The sequence below is a fragment of the Equus przewalskii genome, chromosome 16 (assembly GCF_037783145.1).
Source record: "Equus przewalskii isolate Varuska chromosome 16, EquPr2, whole genome shotgun sequence".
Lineage (NCBI taxonomy): Eukaryota > Metazoa > Chordata > Mammalia > Perissodactyla > Equidae > Equus > Equus przewalskii.
In genome coordinates, this window is record NC_091846.1 from 74681683 (window position 1) to 74703701 (window position 22019).

Sequence of the window (22019 nt, forward strand, 5' to 3'; positions counted from 1 at the left end):
TACCTGAAAGGATGCCCATCTAATGTTAAAGATAGTTATTTCTGATTAGTTGGCATGTTGGTTTCCTAGAGCACTGCAAACTGGTGGCATGAAACAACAGAAACTTACTTGCTTACAGTTCTGGGGTTCAGAAGTCCAAAATCAAGACATCAGCAAGGTTGGTTCTTTTGGAGGTTCTGAGCAAGAATCTGTTCCGTGCCACTCTCAACTTCTGGTGGTTGCTGGCAATCCTCAGCATTCTTCAGCTCCCGTCTGTGTCTCTGTCTTCACATCTCATTCACTGTGCGTGTGTCCTCTTCTTAGAGGGACACCAATGATTGAATTAGGACTCCCCCCAATCCAGTATGACCTCAACTTAATTACATTTACAAACACTATTTCCAAATAAGGTCACTCAAATTACTTTCAGCTTGGATTTTTGTTTTCCTCTGATGTATATCCTGGTTGTAGGTCCTTCTAGTTCTTCTATGTGGGACGCTGCCTCAGCGTGGTTTGACAAGTGGTGGGAGGTCCATGCCCAAGATCCGAACGGGCAAAACCCGGGGCTGCCAAAGTGGAGCACACGAACTTAACCACTTGGCCGTGGGGCCGGCCCCAAAGGTTGCATTTTAAAAAAACTTTTCCCTAGTATTTTTCTGCATGTCCTGAATTCTTTATAATAAGTATATGATATTTTAGAAAAACAATAAAGGGATGTTTCTTTTAAAACGTACAGGAATGTGAGAAACTCTGCAAAATGATGTATGATAAGGATGATGGTTTAATTTAGTGGAAAAAGAATGGTTTATTAATGAAGGCTGCTGTCATAAAGAAAATAAAGACATTAAAAGTAAAGTACAGTTAATTTAGATCTTTGCATCATAACAGGAACAAAAATAAATTTAAGATGGATTGAAATCTAAATATGTTCAAGAGCAAATACTTTTTTTTTTATAATCATGTAAGACATAAAAGTAAGAGACTGTGGAGCAATGGTTGTACCACCTGGAGATTTACTTTAAATACAAAATCCTGTGTCTTATTCCGGGAAATTTTATACAGTACTTGGGCCCCAGAATCTCCATTTTTAACAAGCACCCCACATGATTTTCTTGTAAGCATTCCATCAACCACAGTATGAGAAACACTGGTATAAATGAATGGGTTAATATATTTGTGTAAATAAAAGACAAGACTTTGGAAGAAAATCTTTGCACTATTTAGTACAGCGAGTACATAGATTTTACACTGTTTAAATTTCCAGTTGCCTCCCATCCTCCATTCCCTTCTCCCAATAAAAGTGTTTCCGCAGTTCCTCTTTGAATAAATACAATAACCAAATATAAATAACAGATCATTCAAAACCAGATTATTCTGAAGAACAATCTTCTAATGTGAAAAATACTACCAAGGTGTCTGAATATATCTTTCCTCCTCATTCTTAAAATTACTCATTCTTAATTTTTAATTCATTCTTAAATTACTAATCCTCAACCTTTTCTGCCAACTTTTCAGAATTTGAGATGTATCCTGTAATGTGTTAATGAAGCATCATTTATTCAGGGCACAATTATTGAGCGCCTGGTTTGTGCGAAATACTGTGCTAGTGGCTCATGGATTTATACCTACACTTAAAGTACAGGTGGAACCCTTGGGCACTGGGTACCAATCTCTCACTTATCCACTGATCAGTTTTCTTTGTTGTTTCTTAGAAGATTGTCTCCCTAAATTTTCCCTGGATTCTTTGAGACCCTATTCATACCCAGCCCTCCCTACCCTACTCAGTTCCTTACCGTTTGGCAGATTAGTTCTCCTTGGCAGGACTTTTCATATTTGCAATTTTTTAAAAAAAATGTTAATTAGTTATTTAGTATCCATCTCTCTTGTGAAAAAGTGAACTCCTTGAGGGGGACCATGTCTGATTTGTTCACTCCTCTTGGGCCTAGAATCTTGCAAATGGGAAGCATTCAACAAAACAATCTGAATGCCTAAATAAACATGGATGTGCTGTCTAGTTTCCCCTAGCAACTTTAAAACATAGGTTATTTTAAAACTGCTTTAGACAATTCAAAATTACAGAATATTATGTAATTGGAACATAGAGTAAACCAATTTCATCACAGCTCTGGCAATAAAATCAGCAAAACTCTAGCTTCCAAAAACTGTCCTTTGAATCACTTCAAAATGTTCAGTTCTATACAAAATATACAGCCTTTTTTTCCCTAAGACAAATGCTACTCTAATTCTCCATCTAAAACTATTGTCAGGAGGCCCTATGCTAGGCAAGGTTAATTGTAAAATTGTAGTGTGCCTCTATGCAAAAAAAAAAAAAAAATCCAATGTTTACCTAAGAAACAGAAAGGGAATCCTTTATTCAGAAAGCAGAAAAAAATGTTTTCAGACAGAGAAGCACATACAGACAGATCCAGCAGCCACAAATACAGAGATCCATCTTTTCTGAAGAGCAAGGCAGTAAAAGCCCTTGGCGCTGAGAGCACAGAAAGGCAGAGGAAGCCCTTGTGGAAACTTGCTCAGACTGGACGGTGACTAGAGCTGATCTCTGTGAGATGGGAGTGTGAACTTGGCAGGCTGTCACGTGGAGCCCGTCCAAAGCGGAAAGCCAAATTTAGTGTCAAATAAGAAGCAAATCTTGACTTAGTAAGGAGAGACTGTATTCAAAAGGATTATTGCAAGGAGTTGGGGGTGGGGTGCAGAGCAGGAAGCCTATTGCAATGGGGGAGGGGGACTATGGAAAAAGGGACAATGTCATGACCATAAGATCTGCAAGTGTCTCCAGAAATAGGCAAAAAGGGGTTTCCTTTTCTGGAGAGGATTAAACAAGGCTAGAAGGACCCAGGTGTGGGGAGTGGGGTGAGAGGGGGCATGATCTGATGTAGAGCAGAGAACGTTTCACTCCAGGCCAGCCTGTTCTCAGGAGGGGCCGCCTGCTGGCTCAGGCTGAGGGTGGCCAGAAGTTCAGGCACCTGGGGCAGGAGGGAAGCTTAACCAAAGTTTGATTAACATGCATTTTGTTCCCGTTTATCAGTGGGGACCAAATGGTTCATTTATGAGGCAAAGAATGGGAATTTGGAGGCTCTGCATCTGGCCTTGTGCTAGATAGTTGAGGGGGGCTCCTGTTGAGTCTTATCTAGTCATTTGGTGAAGAGGAGTTCTTTGCAGTAAGATGTTTCCCAGAATACAGAGGGTGGGAGATTTCTTAATCTTCACTGTTTCTCAGGAGCATGGGGTTCAGGTAACATTGAACACTGTCAACTGTAAGGGCTTCCAAGGACAATCTGAGTTTTCATCTGTTCCTTCTCTGACTTTCTTTCTTTATGTAGATCTGAGTTTCTGACCTTTATCCTTTTCCTTCTGTCTGAAGAACTTCTTTTCACATTTCTTGCAAGGCAGGTCTACTGGTGACAAATTCTCTCAGTTTTTGTTTATCTGAGGGAGTCTTTATTTCTGTTTTACTTTTAAAAGATAATTTTGCAGGGAACAAAATTCTAGGTTGGTGTATTTTTTTTTCTGTCAAAACTCTGAATATTTCAACTCACTGTCTTCTTGCTTGTGCAGGTTCTGGTGAGAAGTCTGATGAAATGCTTGCTCTTGTTCTTCTATAGGTAAGATGTCTTTCTCTCCTGGCTGCTTTCAAGATTTTCTCTTTTCCTTGCTTTTCTGCAGTTTGAGTATGACATGCCTGGGAGTAGGATTTTTTAGTATTTATCATGCTTGGTATTTTTTGAGCTTCTTGAATCTATGGTTTAATATCTGTCAATAATTTTGGAAAATTCTCAGCCATTATTATTTCAAGTATGTCTTCTGCTCCTTTCTCTCTCTTTCTTCTCCTTCTGAAATTCCAATTAGCTTGTGTTACACCTTTGTAATTGTCCCACAGTTCTTGGATAGTCTGTTCAATTTTTTTCATTCTTTTTTCTTTTTGCATTTCAGTTTGGGAAGTTTCTATTATCTTCAAGCTCACTGATTCTTTCTTCAGCCCTGTCCAGTCTACTGATGTGCCCATTAAAAGCATTCTTCGTTTCTGTTACCATGTTTTTGACTTCTAAGATTTCCTTTGAGTTCTTCTTAGGGTCTCTGTCTCTCTGCTTACCTTACCCATCTGTTCTTGCATATAGTCTACTCTTTCCATTAGAGTGCTTAGCATCTTAATCATAGTTATTTTAAATTCCCAATATGATAATTCCAAAATCTCTACCATATCTGAGTCTGGTTCTGATGCTTGCATTGTCTCTTTAGATTGTATTTTTTCCTGCTTTTTGGTGTGCCTTGTAACTTTTTGTTAAAAGCCAGGCATGATATACTGGGTAATAGGAACTGAAGTAGGTAGGCCTTTAGTATGGAGTTTTATGTTTATCTGGCTAGGAGTTATGCTGTGTTCACTGTTCACTGTAGCTTTAGGTGTCAGAGGCTTCAATTTCCTGTAGTGTCCTTGTTTTTGTCTCCCCATTGTCTTTGGGTTTCCTTAGGGACTCCTTCTTAAATAGAGTCAGGGCCTTGCAGTTCTTTTGGCTGTAATCCCCTGTTATAATACAGGAGGCCTATTAATTTGATGGTAAGGTGTTGAGGAAGGGAACCATTATGTAATCTTAAATAGTCATGGGCCCCATAATGATGCTTTGGTCAATGATGGACAGTGTATACAACGGTGGTCCCATAAGATTAGTATCATATAGCCTAGGTGTGCAGTAGGCTATACCATCTAGGTTTGTGTAAGTACACTCTTTGGTATTCACACAATGATGAAATCACCTAACGATGCGTTTCTCAGAACATATTCCTGTTGTTAAGTGACGCATGACTGTAATTATGTTTCAGTGAGTCTGTACCCCTGGTCTGTGACCTTCATAAGAGTTCCTCAGCTCTTTTTCCTTCCCCTCAAGTGAGATGGGAAGGCTAGAGTGGGCTGGAGTTGGCTAAGGTCCCTTACCGCAGGTTAGATAAAGCTCTCCTGAAGTCTTTTCTCTTGCTGGCATTTGTTGTAGTGTATTTCAAAACGGCTACTCCCCAACCCCAGTCAAACATGAGAGGATTTTTATCCTCTCTTCACTTTGAGAGCTTGGTGGGGATACTGGAGGGAAACCCATGAAAATGCAGGGGAATCCTTGCTTAGAATGGAGCCCCCAGGAGTTTTTAACTCTTGAGTTAGTCCTTCCTCAGCTTCTGGCAATTTGTTGCAGGTCCCACTTAAGTGCTCCTACCTGTTCCTGGTTCCAGTGGCTTCTGCTTCAAGGAAGCTGTTGTATACAAGATGTATATTGTCTGTATTCATCTGTCTCTCCAGTTTTTAGGGTGGACCTCATGTCTCTGATAGATCTAAGAAAAGTCATTGATTTTCAGTTTGTTCAGCTTTTTCCTTGTTCTGAGGGAGGGAAACGTAACTTCCAAGTTTTTCTTTTGTTTTTTTTTACATTTAAATAATTTCTAAAAAAAATTCCAACAAGAATTACAGACTAATAATCTCTGAATTCACCTGTTTCTTTCAGATAACAAAATCTTTAAAACGTGTGTCTGAGCTGTGTCCCCTCTCTGGATTTTGTTTTCCCATTTAGTGTGAGCAGTCTTTCCTTAAATTAAAAAAAAAAAGAAGTTGAGATATTTAAGAGAGTCCTAAAAGTTAATGTCTCACTACTAGCCTATTGCTAGTTAACCAGTTTCTTTTTGGAGGAAGTGATTTAAGAATGGCCTACTCTCTTCCCTTGTGTCCTTCATTGTAGTCCACAGTTATTAAATTAAATGTAAACTCAGCTGTTTTATTTACGTGCTTTTGTGGTATTTATGGGTTGGGGGGATTAGCATTTATTGCCAAATTATTATGCTCCAGGAACTATGCTAAGTGCTCCTCAAATTTTAATGTGCACTTGAATCGTCCAGAGATCTGGCTAAAATGCAAAGATCTCTTAAATGCAAATTCTGGCTCAGTTGGTACAGGCTGCCAACTGTACCCCCCTGCAACAGCTATAGGTCCCTGAGTTTTAGCATTTCTCATGAGGTGATGCCCAGGTGTGTGGCCACACTTGTCTCAATTAATGTCCACTTACAGATACTCTGAGACTGGAGAAGTGAACTGGCTTTTACACAGCTTCATAGCTAGTCAGTGTTTAAATCCAGGTTCTTCAGACTACAAAAGAAGTAACAAAGGGATACCCTGCAGTTGATTATCCTGTCTCCCCACAACTACAGCACTTTATTTAGATCTTTATTTAGGACACTATTGTGAATTGAATTGTGTCCCCCAAAAACATATATTCAAGTCCTAACCCTGGTACCTGTGAATGTGACCTTATTTGGAAATAGGGTCTTTACAGATACAATCATGTTAAGATGAAGTCATACTGGAGTAGAGGACTCTAAATCCAATATGACTGGTGTCCTTATAAGAAGAGGAGTGTGACACAGACACACAGAGAAGGCCACATGAAGACTCAGCAGAGAGTAGAATGATACAGCTACAAACCAAGGAATGCCAAGGATTGCTGGCTACCACCAGAAGCTGGGAAAGTCAGGGAAGGATTCTCCCTTAGAGCCTCTGGAGAGAATGCAACCCTGTCAACACCTTGACTTAGGACTGCTAGCCTCCATAACTGTGAAACAAAATTCCATTGTTTTCAGACAAGTTTGAGATAATTTGTTATGGCGGCCCTAAGAAACTAATGGAAACACTTAATACAACCCCTTGGTTTTCCATGTTTCTGAATGTGTCTGTCTGCCCTGCTGGATTGTCATCAAGCACGTTCAGTGGCTGCTGAGAGCTCTTCACACCAATATAAACCCTCATCCCACTTTACTCATTATTTGACTTAAGAAAATTAGAAAAAAAATGTTTACATTACGAAAGTAAATTGACCATATTCTACTTTAGAGCAGAGAAACCTCTTGTTTGCTTTTGCTTTTAAATACTTTTAAAAGTAAGGCTGTATTTTTTTTTTTTTTTTAAGATTTTATTTTTTCCTTTTTCTCCCCAAAGCCCCCCCGGTACACAGTTGTATATTCTTCGTTGTGGGTCCTTCTAGTTGTGGTATGTGGGACGCCACCTCAGCGTGGTTTGATGAGCAGTGTCATGTCCGCGCCCAGGATTCGAACCAACGAAACACTGGGCCGCCTGCAGCGGAGCGCGCGAACTTAACCACTCGGCCACGGGGCCAGCCCCGTAAGGCTGTATTTTTCAGCAAAAAATTTTCTCCACAGGAAAAAATCTTGTATACGTGTGAATTGCCTAGATATTTGCTTGGGAACTGTACTGCTGAGCAAGTGTTTATCATATGAAAATCTCGTGACATTTAAAAAAGAAAAACCTCTTGGGATTGCCTTATATTTATTCCTCAAAGAAGCTGTGCTGCAGAAAGTTAAGATATAGAAACAGGTTTTATTTCATTTATCTTCTCAAATTGAATACAGTATTTTGGCTTTAGTTGGCCTTGAGTGAAGATAAAATAGACTAGGAATGAGTTTTTCCTCTTTGCTTCCCATCTAAAAGTCCTTAGTAATAGGGAAAAAATAATGTTCGTATTTCTGCTGCTGCATAACAAATCACCCCAAAACTTAGTGACATAAAACAATCATTTTATTATGCTCAAAGTTCTGTGGGTCAGGAATTCAGATACAGTATGATGAGAATGGCTTGTCTCTGCTCCACAATGTCTAAGGTCTCAGCTAGGAAGACTCAATGGCAGAAGGTGGAAGGAGGGCCGTGACTCGATGGCCAGGGGCTGCATGTACTCACATGTCTGGCATTTGATGCTGGCCATTGCCTGGAACCTCAGCTGAGGCTATCAGCTGTATCACCTGCATGTGGCCTCTTCATGTGGCTTGGACTTCCTCACAACATGATGGCCTCATGGCAGGTTGGTGCTCCAAATGTGAGTGACCCAAGAGAACTAGTGAGGCAGAATCTATCTTGCCTTTTCTCACATACCATTGGGAGTTGTATGGCTTACTTCTGCTATGCTCCGTTGGTTACAAGTAAGTAACTAATTTAAGGCCAGATTTAGGGGGAGTAGAGTTAGATACCACCTGTTGCTGAGAGCTGGAACTCTCCATGAGAGTTCAAAGAACTTGGAGATGTGCAATACTTTTTTCCTATACAAAATTAAAAAAAAATATTTCTCAAGGAATGTTCAAGAAATGGTGACACCGTTGGCCTCTAGGTAGGGGAAATACCTGTTTGGGAGATACTAGCAAAAGGGGAGATTTTTTTCATTGTATGCCTTTTGTAACTTTTGAATTTTGAACCATATGAATGTATTATCACTTGAAGTGAAATGAACTTAATACTAAAATCTTAGGTCAACTGGAAATATATATGTGCCAAAATACTCATGATAAATTTTTAAAATAAGGATTAAAAATAATGTCAGCAAGATATCCCTTACTTTATCAGACATTAAAATGTTTCACAGATTTCTAGAATTAAGTGCATTTAGGCCAAGGTTAGAGAGACGGATGACTGGGTTGGAATGGAAATTAAAGGACTGTCTTTGCTCAGAACGATGCTCAAGCCCTGATTTGGGTCCAGGTTCTGTCCCCTCTGGTGCCTGCCTTTGTCCCCTCTCTCTCATCTGCACAGATCATTTTTTCTTGCACCTGGGTTAGTTCATCAGTGTGCAAACATGCTGAACTAGCTCCTATGAAGGAAAGAAAGAAAAATAAAAAGTTCCCTGATTCTGCACACTCTCCGAGCAGTTCTCCAAACACTTATTTCTCTTTTCACTATTTCTGTGTCTTCAGCCCTATTCTCTTTTCCACTTCATTTCCTCCGCTAGAGCCCTGCTCCTCTAAGCAACGGCTCTGGCCCTGTTGCCAGGGACCTCCAGCTCAGCAAACCCGCTGGGCCATTGGCAGTCCTGATCTTACTCACCCCTCAGCAGCTTTGATCCTTCCTGGCTTCCTCAAACACCTTCCTCTCTTGGTCTCAGGGCACCCTGTCCTCCTGCACTGGTCATTTCTCTGTGTTCTCCTCCTCTTCCCTGGGGCCCTCTGATCATCTCCATTTACACTGTCTCCCCAGGAGATCCTCCAGGCCCTGCAGGAGTGTGAATGACCCGCCCAAACCAGTATTTCCAGCCTGAACTTTTCCCCTGCAGTCCAACCACCCACTTGATATCACCACTTGCATAGGTACTGATAAGTTCAACTTTAACATGTTCAAAACAAAACTCTTGATGTTCCTTACTGGAACTTCCTGCATCGCCAGTTTTTATCACCTCGGTTATTCAGGTCATCTCCAAATTCCTTCCTTTTCCTTATGTCTGAAACTGACAAAGAGTTAGCCATTGATGATTGAATAGCCAGGAGCTAGTTTTTTTCCTTTTTGCAATTACTGATTGTAGCTTTTAGCTGTTTAACCGCCACCCCCCCCCCCCCCCCCCCCGGCCATTGTTAACTGTGCTGTTTAGGCAATATGCTATCTGACTCTCACTAGGTTCCTACAGATGACATCTCCCTGGAGCCTGGGTCACCATGGTAATGGGTAAGTGAGCTGTTCTTCAGGAATTAGAACCCTTTTGTCAACTCCAGACCAGTTGAGACCACCAACCCATCCACTGGGCCCCTCCAGATATCTGATGGGGAACCTTTTGACGGTCAAGAGGCTAAAAACTCCGCCCTCAGATCATGCTCACACTGCCATTTTTTGAGCATGCGTCCTATGAAGAGGCATAGAGTCTGACTGCGCTTGCACACATCATCACTTATCTCACTTCTCCTCACCTCCAATCACCTATCTCCATATTTCAGACCACCTTGCCCCCACCCTATAAATATCCCTGTTTTCGAGGAAGCAGGTTTGAGACTCATGCTCTCGCTTCCTCACATGGCTGCCTTGTGATTAAACCCTCTCTCTGCTGCAGTCTTGTCATCTCAGTGTTTGGCTTTCCTGCTGGCGGGCAAAAACAAATCTGGCACAGTGACATGTCCAGTAAATCACCAAGTCCTGTAAGCTCTAACTTAGCTCCATCACTTAAATCCCATGATCCCTTCTCACCGTCTTCATAACTCCCACCTTAGTCTCTCTTAGACTCCAAGTGCTTCCTAACTGGCCTCCCTTCTCCTGTTCCCATCTCACCGTGTCAGTTCTCCACAGAGCTGCAGAAGTGCTCATTTAAGCAATGTGAATCAGATCACACTCCCTAGCTAAGGAGTCTTCCTTCATGGCCTGCAAAGAGCCCTATCCAAATCTCTGAACTTCTGCTCATTTATTTCAGTTCAACTGCTTTGGCTTTTTTTCTTTTCTCCCCCAAATACCAAACCTGTTCCTGCCCCAGGGTCTTTGCACTTGCTGTTTCTCTACCCCTAGACTTTCCCAAGTTTATTTCCTCACTACCTATGGGGCTCTCTTGCATTATTCATGTTCCTTTTTCTTCTTTGAGGTGTCTACTCAAATATTCCTCATCGAGGTGTACTCTGACCATTTTGCTAAAATAGCTCGCCTGTCTTCCTCTCTGTGTCACTCTCCTGCTTTACTTTGCATCATTTCTCTGCTTCCTCCTTATCACGGTTCATTCATTGCCTGTGCCTATCACTTGAACAAAAGCTACAAAAGGCAGGGCTCTTGTCCATCTCATTTAGTGCTGTGTCTCTTGTGCCTGAAACAGTGTCTAGCACATAGTATGTGTTCAATAAAGTTTGGTTGAATGAAGAAATGAATGAATGAATGAAAATTCAGAAACAAACCCAAGTTTACATAAAAATTTAGTATATAATGAAGATGGTATTACATAACAGTGGATAAATAATTGATACTTATTGGTGTTGGGATAATTAGCTAACTGACCATTTGGGGAAAAATAAATTTCATTTCCTACCCATATGCACATAAATAAATACATACATACATATGTACATAAATTCCAGATGAATTAAAGTTTTAAACTTATGTTTTAGATTCATTTTTGTTTTGTATATTCTGGTACACGTTTTCTTTTTTATTCATATTTTAAACATTTAAAAGTAAAAAACAAAACCGTATTATTGCTTTAAGAATTTATATTTTCTTACATCTATATTTTGGGTGATTGTTTAAACATGACCCTGAGGAAAAAGCAATAAGAGAAAATATTACCAAATTGTAATAAATAAGAACTTAAAGCTTCTTATGACAAAAAATTTTAGAAGCAGTGTTTAAAGTTAAATGACCTGTGTAAAAAAGATTTCAATGTATGTTACAAAGACCAAATAGCCTTAATAGGTAAAGAGAGCTTATAAATCAATAAGAAAAATGAATATCCCAGTAGGTGAATGGCATCAACAGGTACTTCACTAAAGAAATAAAGACAAATATTAACATTTTTCACTTATAATTAAAGAATAGTACATTAAAACAATATGACTCTCTTCTCTTATCGTATAATACAGATTGTTTTAAATGCTAAAGTCAATTCTTGTGTTGGTAGAGGAAAATGAATTGCCACACATACAAGCTTAAACTGGTAAAACTTTTCTGGATAGTAACTGGCACTACTAAAACTTTTTTTAAAATGCAACAAATCAAATTTATATTTCTTAGAATTATTATTTGTAACAGTGAAAAATTGGAATACAACATAAATATCCAAAAATAAGGGAGTTGTAGGATTATAATACATCTATACAGAGTAATAAAATGAAATCATTATGATTACTGATACAGATGTATAATGCTGTACATGGAAAGATCTAATGTTTAGTAAAAAAATATGCAGATTGAAAAATAGTATGGTCCAATTTTTGTTAATAAGTGTGTTATTATGTAGTATTTGTTTATGTGTGTTTATTTTATGAAATTATAACTTAAAATACTAGATGTTAGGGGCTGGCCCCGTGGCCGAGTGGTTAAGTTCGCGCGCTCCGCTGCAGGCGGCCCAGTGTTTCGTTAGTTCGAATCCTGGGCGCGGACATGGCACTGCTCATCAGACCACGCTGAGGCAGCGTCCCACATGCCACAACTAGAAGAACCCACAACGAAGAATACACAACTATGTACCGGGGGGCTTTGGGGAGAAAAAGGAAAAAGTAAAATCTTTAAAAAAAAAAAATACTGGATGTTATTTGTTACAGTAAAAATAATATTATCAATAGGAAAAATAGGAATTGCTAAATATTAATTTAAAATTTTAAATTAAAAAAATGAAAATTAACAGGACATTTAAAAAAGCGACAAAAAATATGACAATTTATCACTAGTGCACAAAACACAAAAACATCAGTTGGCAATTGGAAACGTTTGCTTTATTTTTTATCTACCCAAGCAATACACGAATATGCTTTTGATGAAAGTATTCATATAATATGGATAAAAGAAAGTCTCCCCGCCATCCTCTTTCCCAGCGATAGCATCTATTCTACTTGTTGCATATGCCTCTAGACTTTTTTCCTATACTTATCAAATGTATTATTTTATTTAACTTTTTTAAGAGATAACCATATGTCTTAGAGTTTTTGCCCGCCAGTACATACAGAGTTAACTCATTTTTTTAATGCTGCATAATATTCCAGAATACAGGTACAGATTGTTATTGAACTATTTTTCCTTCAATAATTCTATTTATTCACCCCACAAAACTATATGTGCCTACACTGTGCTGGATCCTGGAGACAAAGCAATGACAAGGAGCACAAAGGCCCCTAGCCTCAAAAGCCATTCTACTTGGGGAGTTCCATTTTGGAGCTTGTGTTAGAGGATCCCAGAGTCCTTGTTCAAGTTCATTGTCTTTTAGAAAAAAATTAAAGTGTTTTTTTTTTAATTCAACCTCCCGGACACTATCTCTGTAACACCCTTCTCATACCAATCCTGGCTTTTAAAAAAACTTTTAAATTTCCTATCAGCAGCAGCACTGAAACCAGTGCCACGAGCTCATCAACACTTGCTTTCTTGTATTGCTGAATATGGAGTGCGTATTTGCAGAGGGAACGGAGGCTGGACTGGTGGTGAGGCAGAAAGGCACGATGTAGCAGAATAAGAATGTTAGTATCAGCAGCCTGTGAAAGCTGAGGATCTCCGCCTCATCCTTTGAAAGCCTGGCGCATGGCATGAGATACTGCTTTATTTACCTGCCCAGTATCTGAAGGCTGGAGCCAAACCCTATGCTATGCAGAAATTTAAGTCTATGATTTTCTTATTTGTTTGGATGAGTAGGGACTCCAGCTCATTTTTAAATAACTGACTTTTCTTTCCATTGCTTAAGTTTGTCTCATAAAAGTTGGTTCTGCCCGATAGTGACAGGATTGAAATGCAAAGTCATGCATGCTTAGAGTCAATTTATATCTGTGGGGAAAGTTATTATTATTTTTGCCTAAACAGGCCATATATCATGCTGAGCACTCCTACGGCCAGAAGTCTGTGCTGGTTTTATTTTAAATGTGGTGCTCCTTGTTTGGTCTCAGAAGCCCTGCAGTACTTGGGTGTGGGGTGGGAGTGGATGTGCCCGTGTGTGCTTCTGTGTGCATTTATTTCAAAAAACTTAGAGGCTGAATTAAAAGCAGAACTTTCTCTCAGATGAGAGGGAATAAGTTTTAATCATCACTGTTATTCAGACAACTTTCTCATTTCCACAATTAGAGCTTTTATAGGGACTTTCATTTAAATAGAGTAACACATGTAATTAACTATCTCCATACCCTCCCCAAATCCCAAAAGAATGACAGGAAAGTCATTTTAATACAAAAGTATAAACAATAAACACAAAAACAAAATGAATAGGAGAAGACACAATGTCAGATGAGTGATGAATTCAGAACATTTTTACAAGTTGGAAAGTGGAAGCAAAATGGTAGCTAGTTGAGTTAGGAGAGGGGCAGAGTCTGGAATCTAAACATTTCTAGAAGGGGATCTCAAGAAGAAGTGAGCCAAAGGAAGTGGCGGGTGTGGTAGCAGATGGATAGGCCTGGGTCAAAAGGAGGAGGAAAAGTTGAAAGTCCGGTTACAGAACAGTTACACTGCTGGTCGCCCCTGTCACTGTCCACCACCGGGCACCAGCCCCCCAGATGTCTGCAGGGGTGCAAAGCCAGGGGAGGGCGGAAACATAACAGATGGAGACAAATATTTTTCGACAGAAATATGAATAAATTAAGTTATATAACAAATAAATGTAATTTTGTCCGTAATATGACTAGTTTTGGATCAAGGAATTAAGTATTTACTCTTATTTTATGTACATAGTGTGTGGTGTGTGTATTGTGGATTATGTGTGTTGTTGTGTGTTTTATGTATATGTTGTGTATGTGTATGGTGTGTGTATTGTGCATGTGTATTGTGAGTGGGGTATGTTTGATCTGTGTTGTGTGTGTGGTGTGTATGCTGTATACATTGTGTGTATGGGGGGGGTGTAGAGTCTGTGTGTGTGAACGTGTGTATGTTGTGTGTACGTGTGTGTACATTGTGTATGTTGTGTACTTTGTGTATGTTGTGTGTGTATAGGGTGTATGTGAATGTGTGTGTGTGTGTGAGACATCTAAACTTTGCCACCCTTATCTCTCACAGCTCTTCTATAAGAGCATTCTTTTCATTTCAATTGGTCTCCTAATTTTTCCTAAACACACTATCCATAATTTCATTTTCGTAATTTGTATCTTAATTGAAATGTATTTTCCCTCTTTCTTCCTCTTACTGACCTGCCATGTAAGCCAGGCTCCTGCCCGCCCTCTCTGTGGCATCCTCTGACCTCACCAACCCTGTCTTCTGCACCCACAGCCTGTACTTCTCTGGCATTAGCATTTGTTGCCTCGATCGTCATTTTAAGTAAATATATTTTCTGTCCAACTGTCCTACTTTTCGATTTTTGTTTTGTTTGATCTCATTTGCACATACAAAGGTGAAGCGTATTTGTTTTACCTGACTTTACAATGAAGTGGCTCTAGGAGAGGGTGGGAGGCAGTGGCGTCTGTTTTTCAGTAGGCAGGGGCTGACCTAGATCACGGGTACTGCAGTTTTACATTCATCCTCGCTTTTATGGTCTCAAAGTCCACCCTGCACATTTATGTCCCCATCTAAAGTTTAACTTTATGGAGTTCACATACTCTTAGCAAACTGAACCCTCCAACCCTGGTTAACTCAGGCACCCAATTCTCCAGCCCTTCTGCACTGTCACCTGCTAGGTGGTACAAGTTATCTGGGAAAATTATACACCAAGTGGGAGATTTGCAATGAAAATTCATGACCACAAGCCCCATGTGAGCTCTCAACACTCCCTCGTGGTTCTACTACGTTCTTTGCAATATTTCCTACTTTTCAACTCTTCTCGAAACTCTTCCATCTCTTCCTCTGCTCTTCCCTGTCTCTTACCAGACAACCTTGACTTCCAAGCAACCAGATGGGAAATCCCTCACCTTTCTTTCACCAAAGCTACACACCTATCTGCCCCTTCGTCCTGTTGTAAGAGTGAGACATCAGGGGCCGGTTTGGTGGCGCAGTGGTTAAGTGCACACATTCACACGTTCTGCTTTGGCGGCCCGGGGTTCGCTAGTTCCTATCCCCGGTGTGGACATGGCACCGCTTGGCAAGCCATGCTGTGGCAGGCATCCCACATATAAAGTAGAAGACGATGGGCATGGATGTTAGCTCAGGGCCAGTCTTCTTCAGCAAAAAGAGGAGGATTGGCAGCAAATGTTAGCAGAGGGCTAATCTTCCTGGAAAAAAAAAAAGAGTGAGACATCACTGCTGTTTTGCAAAGGCAAGCTCCTTCCCTTCTGATCAGCACCATCTTCCCTCTCCCACCTGCTCCAGGCTTTTATTTCTTTCTTTCTTTTTTGCAGGGAAAGATTTGCCCTGAGCTAACAGCTGTTGCCAGTCTTCCCTTTTTTTTTTTGCCTCCCCAAAGCCCCAGTGCATGGTTGTATCTTCTAGTTGTAAGTCCTTCTAGTTCTTCTATGTGAGCTGCCGCCACAGCATGGCAATTGACAGATGAGTAGTGTGGATCCGCGACTGGGAAACAAGCCCGGGCCACCTAAGCAGGGAGAGCAGCGAACTTTAACCACTAGGCCATCAGGGCTGGCTCGAGGCTTTTATTTCTGAGTTACCCTGTCTCTCTGTTTGCATTGTCTGCTGCTTACTAGGTCGTTCCCAAAGGGAATCAGACAGGCTGTTTTGTTTCCTGGCTTTAAAGGACCTTTTATTGACCTGTCACACTCCTCTAGCTACCAGACCATTTCTATGTTTTGTTTCACAGAAAAACTTCTTGGAAAAGTTGTCTATATGTATTGCTGTAGCTTTCTCAATTGCTATTTACTTTTCATTTTTCAGGATGTGAGATATATTGTGAACTATATTGTGCATTCAAGAGTATATAAAACATAAAGGTATTTGTTTATATATGTAAATCTATGTTATTGGTATAATTAGAAGATATATTTCGAAATCTACATCTGAAATAGAACCTCACTAGCACCTTGCAAGTCTCCTGTGTGATGTTCCTAAATCATATACCCTTGCCAACCCCCACAGAAGTAACCACTTCCTGAATTTTGTGATAACTATCCCTTTCTTTACAGTTTTTCCATCTTTGTATGTCTCCCTAAACTACACATTTTTTGGTTTGCTATATAAAACATCTTATCGTATGCATCCTAAGACTAGGTTATTTTTTGCTCATCATTATTGAATTTCTATTGTGTCGATGTGGGTAGCTGAATTATGTTCAGTGTATAGTACAACATTATATGAATGTATTCAGATTATTTATCTTTTCTATGGTTGAAGCATATTTATGTTTTTTCTAGTTTTTTTGTTTTTTGTTTGCTAATACAAATAATGCTTATAGGAATATTATTGTATGTATCATAGTGCAAAAGATTCTCTAGGAATTGAATTGCTGGGTAATAAGATTGTACATTCTCAATCTAACTGGATATTGCCAATATTTCTTAAAAGTACTCATACAAATTTATACTGCTCAAAGATTTCTATGAGAGTTTCCATTGCTTCATACTGTTGACAACCTTAGTATCATCAGACTTAATTTTTCCAGCAGTTGGATGTGACATGCTAGTTCATTGTGTTTCTGATTTGTGTTTCCCATATTGCTGATAAGGTTAATCATTATTTCAAGTGTTTATTGACTATGAGTTTCTTCTTTTGTAATGTTTCTGTTTACATCTTTTTGGTTGCTTGTCTTTTCTTATTGAGTAATGGGAGTTCTTTATATCCTATGGTACTAATGGTATTATATATATTGTAAATTCCTTCAGCCATTTTATGACTTGTATTTTACTTTCTTTATGGCATCTTGTGATGAACACATGCCCTTAATTTTAATATAGCCTAGTTTATCAATCTTGTCTTTTATGATAAATGGTCTTTGTGTCTTGTTTCAAAAGATTCTTGCTTACCTCAAGGTCGTAAACATTTTCCATATTTCTCTGAAAGTTTCAAAATTTTGCCTTTCACATCTAAGCTTTAATTTATCAATCAAATGCAAATAAGGCAAATGCCCCAGTTAAAATACGAAGATTAGAATTTTAGAAGTTCAATTATGCTTACATTTTCAAAGTCTAGAAATTAATCAATAGCTTTATCCTACAGCTGGAAACTCGAAGGACTTGGAAGACTCAACCCTTCTTTAAACTCTTGCCGCTGCCACGCTATTCTTGCCTTACATCACCAGTTTGCCTGTTCATTTATTTACTCCATTTTGCTCCTCATTTCTTTCATCTCAGATGTTGCATCTGGATCACTTTCTTCTGCCTTGAGGCTTTCGTGGAGTGAGGGACTGCCCGTGGCAAATTCTCAGTCTTTAAAAATATTTTTACTTTGCCCTTGTTCTTAAAATATATTTTCAGTGGTCCATAATTTTAGGTTGATGATGATTATTTGACACTATCATTCTTTTGTCTACTGGCCTCCATTGGTGCTCATGAGAAATCGTCTGGAAGTCTAACTGTCACTCCATTAAAGGTAATCTGTCCTTTTGCTTTGGGTTCCTCTTTTTTTAATTTTTTTTTTCCTTTGTTGTTGATATTCTTCAGTTTCGGCAGGGTTTTTGTGTGTGTGTGTCTGAGGAAGATTGGCCCTGAGCTAACATCCATTGCCAGTCTTCCTCTTTTTGTTTGAGGAAGATTGTCACTGAGCTAACATCTTTGCTGATCTTCCTCTATTTTGTATACGGGATGCTGCCTCAGCATGGTTTGATGAGCAGTGGGTAGGTCTGTGCCAGGGATCTGAACCTGCGAGCCCTGGGCTGCCAAAGCAGAGCACGTGAACTTGACCCACTACACCACCGGGCCAGCCCCTTCTTCAGTTTTTCTATGATGTATCCAGGTATGGATTTCTTTTTATTTTTTGTGCTTAGTATTTACTGAGTACCTGAATACATGTACTGATATCTTTGTGGAAAGTTCTCAGTAAATACATCTTAGAACATTGCTTGTTCTTCACTCTTTCTCTCTCCACTACTTATGAAACTCTAATTAACCACATTTTAATCTTCTCAACATACCTTGCATTGCTCTTCACTTCTATTTCATATTTTGCAAGAAATGAAAGACGAATGGGCATTAAGTGAGCGAACTTGGGAAGGTGTAAGAGTATTTGAGGGGGAACGGCAGGTGATTACTTGAAAGCTGAGAAGGCTTGTGTAGCTGATGCTCACAGAGTGAGGAGAGAGGCGTGAGATGAAGCAGAGATACAGGCAGGAGCAGGTTGTTTAGAGTCTTTAGCCAAAAAGCAGTGGGAACCGTTGCGCTGTTTAAGGTGATGGTGACAGGGTCAGATCTGTGTGTTGAAAAACTCACTCAGCCTTTGGAATAGAGAATAGATTGGAAGAGGGCCAGACAAGAGGTCAGGAGACTAATTAAGAGGTTATTGTCGTATCCAGGTGAGAAATGTTAGCTTGTCCTAAGGTAGTGGTCCTTGAGATGAAGAGAAAGGAGTAGAATGAGAGGGATTTAGGAGATGAAAATCAACAGAACTCAGTGTTTTGGAAGTTCTGGCTACTAGAATAAGAATGAAATAGAACTAAAGGACACACTGTGATATAGAAAGAATATGAGAAGTATTTATTTTCAGGCTGTATGTTTAGGGAATCTCAAATCATCAACTAAAAGATTGCTTGAATTAGTAAAGTTATTAGTAATCCTAAATTTCCCATCCCCTTTGCTCTCACTCTCCAGGTGACTATTTCACCCTTTCTCCTCTCCCCTCAAACTTCCGACATCTCTGCTTCCTCAGTCTTTGTCACCCTCACTTTCCACTCGTGACAGTGCTTTCCATTCAGAGAAAAACTAAAATCAATCAGAAGAGAGTTCCCACACCCTCCCCTCACCATACCTGCCCTCCTATTGGTATATGTTCTCTTATCCTCTTGTCTTTTCCCGTGATACTAGAGATCAATTACCCTCACCACGGCCACGCCCCCTACTTGTGCACTGGCTTCTTCTCCTTTACTCCCTCAAGTCTCAGCTTACTCTTGGCATCATCAGTTTTTCTACTGTATTAGATTATCTCTATCAGCACAAAAATATGATAATTTTTTCCATTTAAAAAAGACCCTCTTTAACCCATGTACCTGTCCAGCTGCGACTCCACTTCTCTGCTCCCACATGCAGTAGTACTTCTCAGAAGAGTTGTCTGTACCCGCTGTCTGCAGCTTCTCCCTTCCCATTCCCTCCAGAATACACTCAGTGGGTTTGTGCTACCAACTCACCACTGAACCTACTTTCCTGAAGGTCATGAGTGATGTTCTTGTTGCTAAATCCACATGGACTGTGGCCAAGACTAAATGACACAGGGGTATAAATGGCCACTCCCTTGTCACAAGGTAGGACAAACTCTGTGTGCAGCCTCCACTCCAAGCCTCCCTGTGGTATCAGACCGAAGCTTGTCTCTGGGGAAACCACGTTCTTGCTTGGCTTTTCCTCCTGCTCTAACCTGCATCTTGTGCCCCCTTCTCCCAAGTCACTCCCTAAGTAAAGGTCTTGAGCAAGTATCCTCTCTCAGGCTCTGCTTCTAGCAGCCCGGCATAATACTGTTCCTCTGTGCCTCATCACTGCATGTTCAGAGGAAAACTTTCCACATCTGTGTCAAATATTAAGCATTTCTAACCATCGTAATTAATCTTTACCAAGCTGCCAGTCTATCACGTGTGAAATTTTCAGAGGTAGTTAAGAAGTTCTGCCTAGTTCCTTTTGTCTCCCTGACCTAGTTTCACTCAGATGAAGATATCTTGCTGTTAAAATTGTAACTAGCCTCTAGCACAGTTCCCAATAATTAACACAAGTCTGGCACACAGAAGGTATTCAGTACCTATTTTTGAATGAAGGAATTATTTAATTTAACTCTCTGGTGAACTTCATCCATTTGCCTCATATTGTCCTTGTTCTGGTTCTTATATTCAGCCCTCTGGAATCTGTAACCTTGAGTAGATGCTGACTTCTGCTTTCACATGAGCAGAATATAAACAAAAAAGACAATGCTTCTCTTCTTCTAAAAGACTGTCTCCTTGAGGATGCAAAAAGGGTCTAGCATAGATGTCTTCACAAAACAGTCTCTCAGCAAATGTCAGTTCAGAATGTCTGAGGACCTTGTGGTTGGGAGGAATTTTAGTGGCCATTTATTCCAGCCACTTGGTGTTCTAAACTTTCCGTCATGAGATGAAGTAACATATGTGTAGGCCCAATAAAGGCACTCAGTAAGGTTTGCTAAACCCATTTCCTGGCAACCTTGTTTATTTCTGGATGGCTTGATTTGGTAAAAATTTCTTCTTTCCTATTCATGCATCATCATGCCTTCTAATTCCCATTCATTGGTCTAAATTCTATCAATCGGGGCAGTATTGGATATATCTAACTCCTCTTCCACAGGATGGCCTTTTAGATATTTGAAAATGATTATCCCATTTCCTCTGAGTTTCTTTGATACATATTTTTCTGTCCTTATTGAAATCCAACCCCTCTAGAGTGCTCTGATTCCCATCTCCTCTGGCTTCTCAAGGATTTCTATTACCTCTCTCTGCTCCATTGTCAATCTTTCCTCTCTGATACTTTATTCCTGTTGGAGCTGTACGTAATCTGGGACAGTATTTCCCAACTCTGTCAGACTCAATATCCCCCTTTTTTATAAAAAATATTTTGCAATGCTCTCTTTTCTTTCCTAAAATGAAATTCATTGATAATATAACTTATACCTCATGAAAATGGTAATAAAATGCCTTAACCATAATAAAATAGAGAAATAAAAAGAATGCAATTTATAATAGGACAATATATATATATATTTTTAAAGATTTTATTTTTTTCTTTTTCTCCCCAAAGCCCCCCGGTACACAGTTGTGTATTCTTCGTTGTGGCTTCTTCTAGTTGTGGCATGTGGGACGCTACCTCAGCGTGGTCTGATGAGCAGTGCCATGTCCGCGCCCAGGATTCGAACTAACGAAACACTGGGCCACCTGCAGTGGAGCGCTCGAACTTAACCACTTGGCCACGGGGCCAGCCCCTATAATAGGACAATATATTTTAATTTGCAAATGCTTGGGCTGTGTGGTAGGTGGCTTCTTAAATGGCTCCCAATTAAATTATCCCTTCCCCTTGTTTGTAGGGTGGACCTAATGACTTGCTTCTAGTAAATAGAATACAGCAAAATGATGGGACACCACTTCCAAGATTACATTATAAAAACTGTGACTTGCATCCTCTGTCTCTCTGTCTCTCTCTCTCTCTCTGGTTCTTGCTTATTCTGATGAAGCAAGCAGCCACATAGAAAGGACTATGTTGAAACAAACTGTGCGTAACCTTTGGCCCACTGCCAGTAAGCAACTGAGGCTCTCAACCCAAAAGTCTGCATGGAACTGAATCCTGCAACAACCACATGAATGAGCTGAGAAGTGGATTCATCCCCAGTTGAGCCTTCAGATGAGACTGCAGCCCCAGTGAATATCTTGATTGCAGCCTTATCAGAGAGCCTGAGCCAGAGGAACCACCTGAGCTGCACCTGGATTCCTGGCCCAGAGAAACTGTGAGATAATAAATGTTGTTGTTCCAAGCTGCTAAATTTTGGGGTAAAGGGTTACTCAGCAGTAGATACTAACAATCCATGATGAATTAGTGAAATTATTTCATCC